Genomic DNA, 18583 nt, shown 5'->3' with positions numbered 1-18583 from the left:
CGGATTATACTATTTTATTTGTGTATTATGTAAACAAATATCTAGTCTTGACTCATGACTATAGAACTTAAAATTCAACACATGAAATGTAGGTATAAGAGAAAATTGCGAATAACCATCGCGGTAATCAACAGTGTCTTAATAATTATTACGGCCAATGGATATTGGTATGATATACTGGTTATTTTGTAGATGATAGGAGTGGCGTATTTAGGCCGGGGCCACCGGGGCCTGGGCCCCAAGGCTCCAGAATTAAGTCTAAGTTAGGGTACCACAGGACCTGAAGCATTACATAAAAAAAATTATTCAACATTTTTTTTTATTAAATAATATTTACATTGAAAATGCATGATATATACTGATATAAATAGGATTATTGAATTTTATAATTTTATTTGACAAGGTTTTCACTATATAATGTCACAAATTTAAATGTTGATAAATTGATAAGTTTTTGCACTCTATCATAGTACGAAACAAGTTCCATCTGTATTCACCGTCTAACTAGTTCTCCCATAGTCTTATCTAAAAAAAAAAAAAAGTATTTTTAAACGTTCAGCTCGTTTTTAATAACTTATTGGAAATTACGGTAATGTATAACATATTTTTTTTTTAACTCGAAAGTAAGTCATTATCAGATTTTTTTACTTTCTAACCTTCGAACCAGTGGTGAATTTTGGCCGTGGCACCAGGGCCCCCAAATTAAGTCCAAGTTGGGGGGGGGCACAGGACCTGAAGTATAACATAAAAAAATATTCAACATTTTTTTTTATTATAATATTTACATTGAAAATAATTTAATTATAAAAAATATAAAAAACATTGTACAGCGACGGAGTATTTAGACTAAATGTCATTAGTTAAGAAATTTTAAAAGCTGAATACATTTTGAACAAATCTTGAAAATTTTAACTTTGTTTTAACGTTAGTAATTGTAAGCGATATACTATAAGAAAAGTAGATGGTGTCTCACAATTGTTACAACAAATTGATGTTGATCTTCATACAGTTACTCGACTTATTAACGAGTAAATTAAAAATTATGGGAGAACATTTTCTGGAATATTTTACAGAAGCTAAAAATCTTTTGAGACAATGGAGTATAGCACCAACATTTAAAAATCAAAGACATAATGAAAAAAATTTTTTGTTGAGATTTATAAAGACTAAAGGTTAGAATCGCATGAAAAAAAATTTTAAATTTAAATTTTTAATATAACACTTGATCGTAATATTACCTTAATGGAACGAAGATTTCAAAGTTTTAATTTCGTATCTCACTTCTTTAAATGCTTACAATCGATTTAATTAATTAAATTGAACGATGAAGAATTATACACAAATCGGCAGAAACATTACAAAAAAAGTATGACCAAGATATTTCTCCAGATTTTGTTCATCTGATACTACCTTTATGATTGTGTTTTAAAGACATAATATCGATCAAATTAAAGACAATAAAAGAAAATGCAAAAATGTTATTTATTGAACATGCTCCTGTTACAATGACATACCCTATGTACTGATTTTATTTTATACTTGATGTTACCTATGACTGTTGCGGAAGCAGAGCGATTGTTCTCAAAATTAAAAACGATAAAAAAAATATTTACGATGTCAGAAGAGCGGCTTAGTGGTTTATCAATTATTTCCATCGAAAATAAGTGGGCATAATAATTAAATTTGGATGAAGTCATTGACACATTTGCTCAAAGTGAAGATTAAGAAAGTTAATTTTTAATTATATTATATAATATAACACTTTATATTTTAAGCAGTATAATAATACAGGTGTATTTTTTTTTTTTATCTCATAGAACCACTATTTAATTTTCTCGTCAAATAGGGCCATCAAGTTCACGCTACGTCACTGGATGATAGGTTTCAGAGGCAAAAAAAATACCAGTAGACTAATATAATTGTTTATGAATTTTTATCAACTCCACCCCTCAAATATTATATCAATTTTTTTATGATAACAAGAAATTCATAAAATTAAATAATCAAAATAAATATTAATTATAATTTATTTTATAAATAAAATAAATATATTAGATGTATGCAGGGCGGCATTTTAGCTAAAACTTTTGCAATTTTATAATTGTATTAGTATATTTATATCTATGTGTTATGTAAAGACTATTTTATACTTTAATTTTATGTTTATGACGAAAATATTATGACTATGAAAATAAATGTTTTTAGATAAACCAATATTATTGCATAATTTGTATCATATGATATTATTTAATTTTTTTATTTATTTAGTTTTAATAAGGCGGCATTTATAATTTTAGCCCAGGGCGGCAAAATAGCTCGCGCCGGCTCTGGATGTATGCTATTATAGTGTCATTATATAGTTATTTATGTCGTGAAATCATTTTCAATAATTGCTTTTTTCTAGCTTTTTACTTTTGGTGCATTTGTTTCACGATAACTTCAATCATTTCCTCAAAACTCACATTTCATACGGTTTCTCGATCAATTGAAAAGAATATTAAACCGTTTAGCAGCCACTCACACTCGTTAATCTAAACATTTTATCTATCAATACTATTATTCAGTAGTATAATTTATAGAATGACTAGTATATAGCGAAAACCACAAATTCGGATTACTACGGTCGCATTAAACTACAACGAGAAAACAATCCTATAATTAAAATGAAATAGTAATTAATTTACAATAGTGTTAGGTGTTAGGTAATAAATTTTTTTTTACCAATTAAATTATCAATGTGATAGGTCTCTTGTGTGCATTCGTAATCTTATGGCTATTCTATACCAATACCGTGCGTGCAAGTTAAAAACAATAATAAAATATCGGTCATATTATTATGTCAAGGTAGGAGATTTGTGCGTTTGTTTTTTTTTTTTTTTTTACCTGCATCGTGGTCAATAATAATTATTGATCTTATTGTCTAGTTCATATCATATTAAATACGAGTATACGACTGATAATATTATAATTGATAGGTAAGCGTAATTGGCTGTGCAAATAGTTACAGATTAGTTACTTTTAGTATCTAGTTATTCGTGTTGATTGTTCATATATATATATATATAATTGTAAATCGTCTAGAGGTCTAAATAAAATAAATAATAACGTATAATAATTAATAGACAATCTACAATTAGTTGTGATGGTGTGATATATAATGCATACAATATAATTCTTAGTTAAAGATTGGTCACTTTATTATGTTATTATACTTTGTATTCGATCAAACGAGTTTTTAATTAGGCATTTAGCCGTGTAGCTCGTCGCACGCGTTTGAAACTTGATCCCTGACAACTTCAGCACAACGTACAACCATTTCGATAACCCTTTTGTACAGTTACATTATAGTTGTTTATATATTTTATTAAGTCATAACATTAGGTAACATTACCGCAGTGGAGATGATAATCTGTTGATTAGAAATTTTGAAACAGCCAAAATCGCCTATCATGTACACGCCTATATATTATATATCATATGGTTTACACTCGCACTACCTATTGTACATAATATGGCCATTATTAACAGAGACTAGTTTTTTGCTAAGCGATAAACCGTCTTAATATCGTATACAATCATTGATTAGAAATACGATTAAATTGTATACTTATGTGCAGTGTCCAAAACGACACCTATAAAATATAAACTACAATATATCATGTCGAATCGTGTTTTGAATTTTGATACGTTTGATATAGGCGCCTCTTATCCAATCGAAAATATGATAGGTAATAATAAATCATGTCTTAAATTCATTTCGACATTTAGTGCACTGCCGAGTGCGATGTGTATTTTTATAGTTTCGAATTTTCGTATACAGCTGTATTTAGTGTTTAATCATTGTATTTTATGAACGAAAATCAAAAAAATCATGTTACCATTATGCGTTAATTTTTATCATTGTTGTTCGATTAGCGTTGTTTTATTAATTAATAACTACATAAACTAAATATGCATATTCATTATTTAAATTTAGCTTTTATATTGATACCTGTTGGCTATTGCGTACATAGTTCCTGTAAGACTAAATTCACAATGATTGTTTATACATACCATAATTTATGGTATACATTCAACATCAATATATAGAACAAGCGATTATTGTTTATCCAGATTTCGGAATAATTAAAAAATATTCATCTTTTACTTAGTAGGTATCTACCGACTTACTGTTCATACGTTGCCAAGTACTTTTAACTTATTGATATTATGTAATAAGAGATTTTGAATAGCTTATTATGTGCATTTTATTTCGAATATACCAGCAATTTGTGTGCATAATGCATATTATACTAATTACTAGTACAGCAGTTAGAGTTCGTACAGTGTTATTGTTATTATTCGATTTTAATTTAATTGTAGTGTTCAATTAAAAAATAAACACGGTCAAAAGTGAAATGGAATCGTTTATCTTGATAAAATATATGATTGATCGTTCATAATTGTGACATTTAACGTATTAACTACTAAATTGCAACTATGTATATAGTTGAGACATAATGGGTACTTTTACATTGTAATAACAATACATAGGTCATAGGTATGCATACTATATTACTATACATTAATGTAATAATAATTATGTATATATATAGTGTATATTATTGTTTAGTCATGTATTTCTACAATAATAATAACACTTGTATATAATAATATCACATATCATATAAAAGTTCTTTATAATATGAGGTAATATTCCATTCTATTAATTTATTTTTTTCAAAAATATATGATCAGTAATCTTTGTCCCTAAATCATTTGGGTACATGCGATGAGAATTTTATGCATTGATTGGACAGAACGGTGAAACTACACGTTTAAAGGCATCGCACATTCGCACAGCAGTGGCGAGACTCCATACACTTGAACAAGTAAACTACATACGACTTACCTATACGTCCTATACCATGTTTATCTAGTACGATATTTATTTTTCGAAACAATTTCACGGAGTAAACTTTTTTTGCGATGTATTCAGAGTCGTCGTACGTCATTTTAATGTCATCATCCTTTGGATATTCTGCAGCTCAATCAACACGATATATTTTTCTCTTGCGTTTTACGTGCTATTTACGCGCTACGACGCGTAGTTATTAAATTAAAACGACGAATTAAACATTAATAATTACCAATCTAGTCGCATTTCGTATAGTATTAGCGTTGTTGCTATGTGTTAAGAGTATATGGAGCGCTGTGAAATATAAATCCACGACGTCTATTGATAAAATTATAATAGATATACCTTTTACCTATCTATATTTTGCAGCCAGTCATTTTTTACATCTTTTCAAATGGTGAGTGGTTTGACGATAAACACTTCGATTTGTATCTTAAACTATACCATTTACCCATAACTATTAATTGTTTTTTTTTTTACTTAAAAGATTTAACTATTCATCTGTTCCGTTTCAAATATATATGTAATATATATATACAATCTGCCTAACCGCAACCGGGAATGTTCGGGAACGCCGAACGGTATCGAATCACGTGCGTGGCACGTTGGTTTTAATTTAAAAATTCGTAGAATAATAAATACGGTATATTATGTTTACCACGGAATATGTGATGTAATCGTGCATAGGACTTAGGCATAGGCCATAGGCAGTAGTATTGATTTTACACAATATGTTATAAATTCAATGGTAATAAAGCCTACAGGTAGACAAATACACAACGTCATAGTGAATGGTACATTATCGGTTAGCGTGAATTAAATACAGTCGAGCCCGTCTCGCAGTGTTAACGTAAATATTCACACACAATCTGTGCTGCAGCGGCAAATGTCGCAATAAGTACAAAAATATAACAACATCTAAGCGTCTGTCAATAATTGAACTGGGCTCCAAGAGAAGTCCGGTTCCGTACTAGACGACATAGAAGAAGCTCTAAACGAATATCGTAAACAACCTTTGACAACAACCCCAATGTCCCCAATATTAGTATGTACATAAATGTAACAACTCGTACTCTTTAAATTTAATTTCTTACACAATATAGCCAAGTACACAAGGCTAATGACCTTAGATGTTGAAGTCCAGTTTGACGTGTGATCGACAATTAATATATTATACTAAAAAACGACTCTCGTCAATACTTTTACTAATTATTTATTTGTATAGGTAGACTTAAAATTGATCAAAAATCAGATATATATGTAGGTCATCTGCTACTTCGTGGATGCCTAAAATTCACGTTAAAAAATCTTATTTTTTTTTTTTTAAACCATCACTGCAACACCGTATTTAAAAATATTCTTATTAGACTTGCTGCTGTGGGTGTATACTATGGCATACTTGTAAAACGTGTTACGTAAGTAAGTTCATATATAATATTATTTTAACAATATTAACACTTTTTAGTTGTTTGTGTCAACTCAAGTGAACTTTATCCCAAAACGTGTGTTTTGTACTGGCAAATACGCATTTACTCGCATGTACAGCAGGTAGTGTACATACGTATCAATGTAACTTGAAATTTCGGTTGCGACATGTAAAAATAATTTATTTTTCAACATATCTGATTGTCTGGATTACACCATCGCCTACTCAAAACTCACCTAATGGCCTTATATTATGCAGATACACGTATTTAACAGAAAATGAGGATTTCTGTGGACGACAAACATCGGGTTGAACGGTCATTGTGACGTGTACGTTTAACTTTCATGTATTATAATCACGTACATTTTATATTGTATAAGTGTATGCGGTGCACGCGGGATGTTGGATAGGTGATGTTCGTTAATTGTTAACTGGGCTGCGCATTAAAGCCGGATAAGTAATAGCCAATACATTTGAGATAATGTCATAAAAACCATGATTATGTTATAAAACAATGCATAATAAGATAAACTTTTTTACCAAATGCATATACATTTATCATCATGTATTTTTTTTCATTATTACAATAAATACTAGTAAAAAAATAATTATAATTTTTGATCCAGAGACGATATTAAATAAGGAAGAAAATATTATTAATAATAAATAAAATAAACAAGAAGAATTCGATATAATTTGATAATTTAATATATTAAATGGATTATTATTAGAATGATATAGACTATTATATATGTTACCTATTTACATTTTTTAGATAATAATTTTTCAAATTCATAAAAAATACATTTTTACTCATATTATTGACATTTAAAAATTATTGTTAGTATACATAGGTTCATAATATATTAAGTACACATATATTGTATATATAATATCTGGTCACGACATGTTATTGTCGTAGGTGGTATATAAGAGCATTAAAAAAAAAAAAAATTATTATATTTAGAACAAGGGCATAAACAACTGGATCATTAACTTCTATTTACATTAACTATAATTTACTTGACTAATAATATATTATGGAATTATTATAAATTATAATAGATATATGCAAAGATATATTATTTTTACAGTTAAGTACATACTAAAATATAGTATATAATATTGTTATACTATGTTGGATATGAAGTTTATTTAAGAGGGTGGTGAAATGTCATTGATATTTGGTAAGTAAACATTTTTTTTTTTTTTTTTTTGATGAGATAAAATTGATTTCTCTTCAAAATGGAGGGATACCTAACATTTTTGAATAATAAATTTACCTGACAAAAATATGTACATAGGTATATTGATTTTTAGTTTATAGGCAATAAATAATTTGTTATTTGGATATTAGTTGTTATAAGTGTGGCTATGAATTTAATGTATCTACTAAAGAGCCTGGTTAATAATCCTGAAAATGTACTAAACATAAAAATCTATCAAATGAAATGAAAATAAAAATTAACATATTTTTAATTTTTTATAGAAAGAATTTATAAAAGAAAAAATATGTTATTTATTTAGATAGTAATTCAAACATTGTGTTATTATGAAATTATGTTTCACAATGAGGTATAAAGAATGTATTTTCATACAAGTTTTTAGACGTAGATAATTTTATTCTTAAAAATATAATTAATTTAATTTAATACAATATTATAATATTGAACACTCCTTTATTCGATATAATAATAATAATAATAATAATAATATTAATAATATTATCATCATTTTATTATGCTGTAAGCCTGTAAAAATATTATTATTCGAATTCAATAATTTGTATTGATAATACATATAATCAAAATACCACAATATTTAATAAATCATAAGTTATCATAAGGATAGATATATATGCCTATTTAATTGAGTAAAAAAAAAAAAAAAAATTAATAATTTATTGATTAGTCTGGTCGATTCGAGAATATTTAGGTAGGTATAATAATTTATAATATTATATTTATAAAACAAAATTTGATTTTACAGAAAAAAAATGAAATGTTTCATCGGAAAATAAATAAAGTGACACACGCGGGGAAGACCGGAAAGTTTCAGTTGACAACCCGCTTTTACCCACGGTTCACTGTAGTTGACATTAAACACAGGATAATATAAAAATTATGTAACTACTTTTATAATAGCTTAATCGCATTAGCCGACACGTGTGATTAATGTCGACACTATACATTTGTTGTTAACAATATTATATACCAGCGTATATCTAAGTCACACCCAATTCTACCTAAACTCATTATTTATATCGTATAAGTAGTGCCTATGTAACACCGCAGTGTTTGTGTATGCGATGATTAAGCGCCAAACAAAAATCCCTTTACGAAAAGATCGAAGTTCTAACTTCTGTAATATTATTTATTATTTTATAAATACGATTATATATCATGCGCTGTGTATCCAGACTGAAATGTATTCTTAAAGGAAATCATATAATAACGTTATAGGTAATTTAGCGTTATTACACCAATAAACTATGTAATATTATCTATTATACATTTTTTCCAGTATTTATTTTAATAATAAAAAAAATTAAGTAATTTCTCAAACCATCAATGTCATAAACATTGCGCGTTCAAAGTTGGCGGAGTTCGCGACACGTTATAAAAAACCGCGTTTTTACGATTATACGTGCATTATATAATTGAGTGCCGGGCATAAAGAAAGCATTCAATTTTGTTTTACGATCGGTTAAAATGTTGTAGAGACGTTTGAATCGATAAATTTAGCCCTCGAAGATAATATACATCTAATCGCTGTGTAAGTTTTCTGTGCGACTTATCAGAGGAAAAAAATAGAAATCACCTTCTAATAACTGACAGAGAAGTAGATTTAAAATTGAATTAAGGGTATAAGGATATAAGGTCCGCAAAATTATGGCCAATATTTTAATAATGCGGCGATATTAAATGTTTTTCTGTGAATCCAAACGATTTTTTTTTTTTTTAATATTACTGATGTACAAACCGAAATTTCAACTAGTATCTAGTTTTTTGGTCGTTACGCTTCATGTGAGTACCAAGGATTTAATAGTAATGATAATAATAATAATAATAATAGGTTTAGATATATGATGTGCGATGACATCAAAATAATTTGTCGGGCGATTTAAAGTGAAACGAGACGTTTATTATTTGAACAAATGGTTATAGGTTATACCTAACCTATGTACATATAATCAGTATTTGAAAATGTGATCCATTTACATACACAGTACCTATATTAAGAGAATACTAAAAATCAACATTTCGAATAACCTCATGGTTAAAAAAAGATAGAAAAAAAGGACGAGCACGCTTAGTGATCACCCTGTGTACACAACCAGTTGGAGGCACCCACCACCACTGTGCATTTGCAGAGTTTACTCGTATAATAATATGATAGTCGTACGACTCGTATACCGCATGGGCGATCGAATACACTGTCATTATTATAAATCACGAGCATATAATATATTAATATTTATACAGATCGTTTAAATACGGTCATAACCCATATGTATTTGTGGTATACCTAGGTTATCGATGACACCTGCTCGCGGGCGAGTGCAGCGTCTGCGTGCATCGCCTCGTATTATACCATTTTTTATATCTACGCATAGTCGATACGCGCACGACGTATTAAGCGAATACTGAATCAGCACTGATGTGTGTTGTTCAATAAATAAATTATATAATCTTTATTGAGTGCCTATATAAATGCGCATACGTTATGTACAGGTTAAAATGTATATCGTGTTATTAATCGTAATATTTACGGGGCCGCGTAACCGAATAAAAAGCTGACCGCGATTATTAGCCACGCGGTTAACACGAGATGTGGACGAGATAAGTCGAAACCGCAGAAAATAGAAATTATTATATAACAGCTGTTATAAACAGTGTATCATGTGTTATTCGATGTACAGAGGCATGCGTGTTCGATAACTTCCGATAAGGCCGAGAAGAAACGAATACGAAATATCTCGGCGGTAATGTTTGGAGCGTGATTTTTTTTTTTTTTTTTTTGTCGTTTTATATTATCACATAAATCATTAATAATATACATATCGCAACGACGGATCGTTTATGATTCGATCATCATTGAGGTGTAGCTACTCTTATTTTACTCATCGCGAAAAAATAAAAAACACAAACTCCATTTTATTAGCTTTATAACACTTCAATTATGGTTTGGTGTCAAATAAAATCATTAGCTTATCAGTCAATGTTGCTATGCACTCGCGTGTACTCGGCAATAAACAGTATACCTATTCTATGGGCGTATACTAAAATAATTACCTAGTAATTTATAGACAAAAAATATAGCTAAAACATGAAATTCGATAATCATAAATCAAAATACGAAAAGTATACTATCAATATTATACAGCTGCAATGCTGTATACGCGACGTCCGTAGTCCGTACCTATATAAATATATAATACAAACGAAATAAGAAAACATGCGTTGGTCATCCGAGCGATGTGATTTTTCCATTTTACCGAGATAAAGATTTGTACTACAATACTACTTATACGCTGCAGACGACCACGATCTAACAAACATATATATCTTATTATCTTAAGACTATAACTTATAAGTATATTATATATCTTGATATCCAGTAATATACCTATCATAGTTCGTGCTAATTAGTGATTATACTGATCCTGAGACATATTATCATTTATCACTGCAAACTGCGATGAGCAATTCGATAAATTGTGCACACATCATATTAATTACCACCACCGTAGTAGAAACATCATAAATAATTAAATATCAATTATCATCAACTATATCACCACAATGGCACAGTGAAATGTCCAACGTCAGTGTATACGTTTAATTTCATAGATTTATCGATGATTAGTTAACACACCAAAAAATAATTGTGAATTACAAAATTCGTGATTGATTTTGCCTTTTGAAAAATTACAACCCTTAAAAACGTTGACACCCGAGGCATCTGCTCTCAAGCTTTGCCTCTTCTCTTCTTTAAACGAGGCAATGCAATAGATAGTTAACAGAAAAATATTTAAAAGAAGCGGGAATCGCTTAGGTGAATTTTGTGAACAAAAAGTGGTGCTGTGTAATAATATTGTTGAGTCAGTGCTTGAAAATCAAGAGTCATAAAGTTGATAATACGTATTATATACAATTATATATTTCCTCTGTTCGTCGACGAGTAGTCAGTCTGTTTCTAATCTTATACTTTTCTACACGTACATCTCACATTCGCTCCGTGATTTTCAGTCTTAATAAAATGTTCAGTGTTAATTATTTTTATAAGTGATTTTAAAACATAATTTCTCATTTAATTTTAAACATGGCCGGTTCAATCGCTAACATGAAAACAATTTACAAACAGAAAGTTATACATATGTACCACCAACACCGCCTGCGAAGCTCATTGACTGCAGTAATTTTATACTTGACTTCGCCGATTGTGAGTTTTTAAACGTGGGATTCGATTCAGAAGACGAGTTCAATATTGTCATTCATATAATAATTACACCATCGCGCTATGCAAGTATCTATATATGAAGATTTTTAAAACGAATATTTTCACTGATAGGGAATATACTTTCAGTCATATTAGATACGCAAACAAATTAGAAAACAAATTTTTCTGGAAAATGAGCCTACCACTTAATCAAACATGATATATTGAGAAAAAAATGTGCTCCTTATAGATTCGAAGAAGAAAGAAGGATGTCGTGTATTGCTTGATAGAAAAAAACTTGTTGAAATTATATTATCTAAAGGAGAGTATTTTCGAAACGATTGTACGAAAAACCAATATCATATGACCAGCTGTTTTAAATCAATTTTCGATGATCAGTGATACATGATCAGTTATATGAACAAACAATTTTTACTATGACTTGTTTTTCTTAATTTATTTGATGCCATTATAGACGGCAAAACAAAGTTGTGTTCTTGGTTTGATAAAGATTTTTCATCAAGAGCATATTAATTATTATGATCGATAAAACAGCCAGAATTGATACTAACAACATTTCTATTAACAAAGTAAACACTAAGTAAACATCTTCAAACCAAAAATATAGATTAGATTGATGCTATAGAGAATATGGATAGTGTTAGATATATTATTGAAAATATAAGAAAAAATGCAGTTAGTAAATTTAAAACTATATTTCATGAAGTTAAAACTAAATGTGATTCTTTAAATATTGAAATTTCTTTGCCTTGTGGAACAAATGTTCAAAAAAACGTAGTAATGTACAAAAAAATTCTCCTGGAGATTACTTTAGGATTTCTCTGTTTATTTCATTTATTGATAGTTCTATAAATGAACTAAATGAGCGATTTTCATCTCATAAACTACGCTTAAAAATTTTACCTGTCTTCTATTTTTCTCAAATAGCAAATTTGACAAAGAGAATATAAAACAATTAATTGAAATGTATCAAGATGATACGGATTGCAGTAAATTAGCTGTAGTCGGAGAAATAAAAACTTGGCAACAAAAATTCGTATAGACGCAAGTTTTTCTGAAATATGCCTTTGACGCTCATTAAGAATGTAATGAAACGATTTTCCCATTAGTTTTTATATTACTTCAAATCTTAGCTACCCTTCCAGTTACTACTACTAATAGTGAAAGGTTTTTTTCTATAATAAAACGGTTGAAGGCGTATTTTAGGAACACGACTAGCGAAAATAGATTAAATGATTTGGCATTTTTGAATATTTATAAAGAAATAATATTATAACCAGCAGACGTTTTGAATAAATCATTGAAATTAAAACAAGAAGCATACGTTTTTTGTAGATAAATAGTAAATATTTTAATTATTTTTATAATATGATTTGGTTTTTTTTACATATTTAAAAAGTTTTATTTTTAAATTTAGGTAGTAATGATGTTTATATTATATTAAAAACAAATGAATAAGCATAAAATACAAATTTAAACTATAGCCAACATTTACAAAATATTTAAAAATTAAAATATTTTTACAAATTTAAGCTATGGTGAAGATGATTAGTATTTAAAAGTATTCATAGGATTAAGTATTCGTTATCAACCATCATTTTAACCATTTCTGCGTCTCTAAAAAATGTATGAAAAATATAAGTTTGATATTTTTAAATATAATTGTATAATTTTATTCTATTCTAAAATGTCCGTTAGCTAAGGTGTGAATTTTGTCTTCTAGTATCACTCTCTTCTCATCATAATTGTTGAATTTATTACACATATACGGCTGTTTATTATTATTACATCTGACCCCATACCTTCAAACAAACATCGCTGATGACCCTCAAATGTCATATAGTTCTTAACCGTATGCCTCCTGATGCTTTTTGCGCGGATCTTTTCCTTCACATTAATTCACATTAATACCGTCCACTTTTTGGATTTTATATGTGTATGTTTTAGTACGGAGCGCGCAAAATTCCAACATAATACGTCCATCCATTTTATTTAAAACAGATCCGGGATTTTTTTTTTCTCGCCAATATAGCATCAACATGGATAGTAATGCGGCAAGTTAGCAGTATCCATCCGGTTAAGCAAATTGGTATTTTTTACAAGATCGTCGTAGAAATCAGTATATTATAGCCGTTTGGATATAATATACCAGTGAATCTATGACAACAATTAATTAATTATTCATCACTAGGGCCAAAAATGGTATGCCCTAAAAATCTATAAAATATGCATGCAGTTATGCCTTAAAAATTACCAAAATATGCTCTGAAAAAAAAATTTTATTTTATATTTTTAATTAAATGATTTATTATTTTTATATATTAATATATTATTCAGTATTCTATTATACAAGTATTGCCAATGATTAACAAAAAAGTGTGGTATTACAAATTATTTTTCACATGTAACCTTCACCTCGCATATTTTATGAAACAATATATTCCCATCCGAAGAAAATATTTTTTCTCCAAATTCAGAGATGTAACTATTGACACGACTAGTGTTAAAAGTTTTCACTTTCGGCATTTTAAAATGATCGATTTAATAACTCACTGCACCCGTAAAACCATGACTGACAACTACGATAGCCGATAGGTAAGATAAAATATAATGGCATACGGGTATATATTTGTTCACCCTAATGATTAGTGATTAAGATTAGATTTTTATAAATGAGTTGAATTACCCATATGCCATAATAAATTATATATATTATATGAGTGAAACAAATTAATATTTTATGATTCCTGAGTCTTTAAGATCCTAAATATGCTGAAAAAATAATCAAAATACTAAAAAATGCTCTTAAAATGCAAAAATGCTAAAATATGCAAAAATATGCAAAATAAAATTTTGTATACAGCATCGTTAGATTATGAAACAAATATTAGTATAAACTTGCTATTTTTTGGACCAACCAATAAAAATATGCAAATGCATATAATTTTTGGCCCTATTTATCACTATTTTTATAAATTTATTATTTGCCCATAATTAAGCTCGATTTTATCGACATAGTGTCTCTGCATCGAGTTATAGTGGTAATCGTACATCTTTATCTTTGATGTATACAATACTAGTAAATCTGATAGGAAAAATACCAAATAATACATTGAAAATATTATATGATAAGAAAATGCATGATATATACTGATATAAATAGGTTTATTGAATTTTATAATTTTATTTAACGAGGTTTTCACTATATAATGTCACAAATTTAAATGTTGATAAATTGATAAGTTTTTGCACTTTATCATCTTACGAAACAAACTCCACCTTTATTCACCGTCTAACTAGTTCTCCTATAGTCTTATCTTATCTAAACAAAAAAAAAGGCAACGGGACCTGAAGTATAACATAAAAAAAAATATTCAACATTTTTTTTTCATTAAATAATGTTATTGAAAATAATTTAATTATAAAAAATACAAAAAACATTGTATAGCGAAGGCGTATTTTGACTAAATGTCATTAGTTAAGAAATTTTAAAAGCTGAATAAATTTTAAACAAATATTAAAAATTTTAACTTTGTTTTAACGTTAGTATAATTGTAAGCGCTATACTATAAGAAAAGTAGATGGTGTTTCACAATTGTTACAACAAAGTGATTTTGATCTTTATATAGCTACTCGACTTATTATTAACGAGTAAATTAAAGATTATGGGAGAACATTTTCTGGAATATTTTACAGAAGCTAAAAATCTTTTGAGACAATGGAGTATAGCACCAACTTTTAAAAATCAAAGACATAATAAAAAAAATTTTTTGTTGAGATTTATAAAGACTTAAGGTTAGAATCGCATGAAAAAAATTTGAAATTTAAATATTTAATATAACACTTGATCATAATATTACCTAAATAGAACGAAGATTTCAAAGTTTTAATTACGTATCTCACTTCTTTAAATGCTTACAATCGATATCATTAATTAAATTGAACGATGAAGAATTATACACAAGTCGGCAAAAATACTACAAAAAAAGTATAATCAAGATATTTCTCCAGATTTTGTTCATCTGATACTACCTTTATGATTGTGTTTCCATGAATTATTTCCATCGAAAACAAGTGGGCATAATAATTAAATTTGAATGAAGTCATTGACACATTTGCTCAAGTGAAGACTAAGAAAGTTAATTTTTAATTATATTATATAATATAACACTTTATAATTTAATGATATTGTTTTTATAAATTTATAAGCAGTTAGATAATACCTAATAAGGTACCTTTACATGCATTTTTTTTTTACCTCATAGTCATAGAACCACTGCTAAATTTTTTCGTTAAATAGGGCTTCCAACTTTTATAGGTCCCTGGGCTACCAAGCTTCACGCTACGCCACTGCTTCGGACATTCCGTTTTGAGGCAGAAATAGAAGATCATTATGTTGTCGTGCAGTTCTGCTGGGTACGTCACATTTATCTCATATAACCGTCTGATGGGTGAATTATCATTCAAGTCGTTAAGCCCATTGAGTTTGGCTTCAACCTACTTAAAACCTCCGGTGGGCATGTATTAAGACATTGCCTAGCCATACAAGCTGTAACTTATAAAAACATAAACAATTTAAAAAATTAATGTATTTTAAACAAATATTATTCAAGACTAGTCTTAATAGATAAACCACGATTTCGATTTAGTCTCATAATACTCAAGCATCTTATAGTTATTGATTTTGGCATAACGCATATTAACTTGCACTAATCCACCGCATATACATAAAAAATATATTATATTATTTCATATTTTATGTAAAAATACATATATAAATATTTTCTTAATTTACATACCATTTTTTTACGCATAGTAACCTGTCATAATTGATTAAAAGCTCCAATCTTACCGATATACATTTCAACATAGAATTGAAGCTGAATTCAGAAGCTGTGTAATAAAATCCGGGCTCTAAATTATATGTTTTCATGCATAAATCTTGGAAATTCTCAAAAAAATTTATCATACTTAACGTCAACATTTTGGTTTGGTAATTATTTAAATTTTCAGTCTGATTTAAGGGGCCTGTTGGGATGCCTAGAACGAATATTTACGGAGCTATCTCTATATTATTTTACCATAAAAAAAAAAAAAAATTAAATTAAATTAATTTAAAATCATTTTAATTATTTAAATAATAAATTCCATGAATATTCTTCAAATGTTTGTTGAGGCTAGTTTTAAAGCCAAACATCGATGGACAAATAGTGCACGTAAAATGTAGCCCGCCATATTTTTTTTTTCATGTCTTTTCAAATTGTCTTTACGTTTAAATGCAGTTATACATTTCTCACAGTTAAATATTTTGATATTTAATTGGTAAAGAAAAAAATATAGTACAATGGACATGTGAGATGGAGGTGCTGTAAGAAACAGTGTACGTCCACAGTTTTAATGACAAAATAAAACACCACAAAATTTACTAAAATATTTATCAATAGTTGGAAATAGGTATAGGGGCTTTAAAATTTAATTTAATCCACTTTTTTAAATTATTAACTTTTTTTACCTACATATTTTTAAATAATAATTTTTTTTCTTTTATGACGGTATTATAACATTTTTTTAATATTTTATTATTCTTAGTTTCTGAATGAATGTATTTGTATTTAAATATTAAAAATAATTATTATATAACTTAATTTTTGTTTAATAAACAATTTGGCAACGTCGCACCCAATTTCACGCGCAATCGTACGCCTCTGGGTAGTTAAAATCATGTCTTTTCTTTTTTAGGCACTGCGCGCAATCGTATACCTAAAAAGGTACAACGCGCGCAATCGTACTCCGCCGAATTAAACATAGAATGTAAAATATAAACACAGAAAGATGTGGCCTGGTGTGGCGCGGTGGTTGTCTCAGTCACTAATGTGTTCTGAAGTCAAGCATCGGCTAGCTTTCGGATGGGTGACCACCTGAATTCTTAGTGACGAATCCATGGCGCATACAAATACACACACGTGTTCCAACTGTACTATCCAAAACTTTACAAACCTTAGACAAAAATACCTACTGCTCCTATCCACAGCTTATGGCTTTAGTTTCCGGGCTTAAATAAGATCAATATAAGAAAAAAAAAATAGAAAGAATCTACGAAGCGTGCGCACGAATATGGGTGTCTATAGAACAGATTGATTCTGGAAAGGCGGGTGGACTGATATCAATAAAAAAATGTTACATAGTTAATGTGAATATTCGTATAGTTAATACGATTATGTATCAATATATTAGGTTAAAGAGTTGTGCATGTCGGTACAGGTCCATGTAAGAATCGAATTTTCTTTCAATTAAAGAAGCATGTAACGTTTTTGCCAAAATGCATGTGAAATGACCGATTCCGCCATCGCCCGTTTTCGCAAATCTACCTGCTATAGTAATAATAATAATAATATTATAATAATTTATAATATTATTATAATATATTCCATATTAATTGGAGTATTATTCCTATTAAATAAAAAATACATAATATTTTATAGCATTTAATTTTAATATAAATATAATAATTAAAAAGTCATAATATTTTGTTGATTTTGTCTGGACATTTTCAATCAAAATTTTTAAAAATATATTTATATTTGGATGTGATTTATAAAACTGTTGGTTAAAGTTAAATGAAATGATTCACAATTGTTTGTAGTTAGACTTAAAATTACTGGCATACATGTCTATAGAGTAAAACATTCAATAAAATATTCCATATTTTTAGTAAAAAAAAAAATTTCCTTCAAAAATATAGGCATATATGATAGAAAATTTAAATCAAACTACAAACAATTGTGAATCATTTCATT

Source organism: Melanaphis sacchari, unplaced genomic scaffold (genome assembly GCF_002803265.2).
Source record: "Melanaphis sacchari strain LSU unplaced genomic scaffold, SCAv2.0 Contig48_pilon_pilon, whole genome shotgun sequence".
Classification (NCBI taxonomy): domain Eukaryota; kingdom Metazoa; phylum Arthropoda; class Insecta; order Hemiptera; family Aphididae; genus Melanaphis; species Melanaphis sacchari.
The sequence above is the reverse complement of the archived record's forward strand: the minus strand, read 5'-3'. Positions refer to the sequence as shown.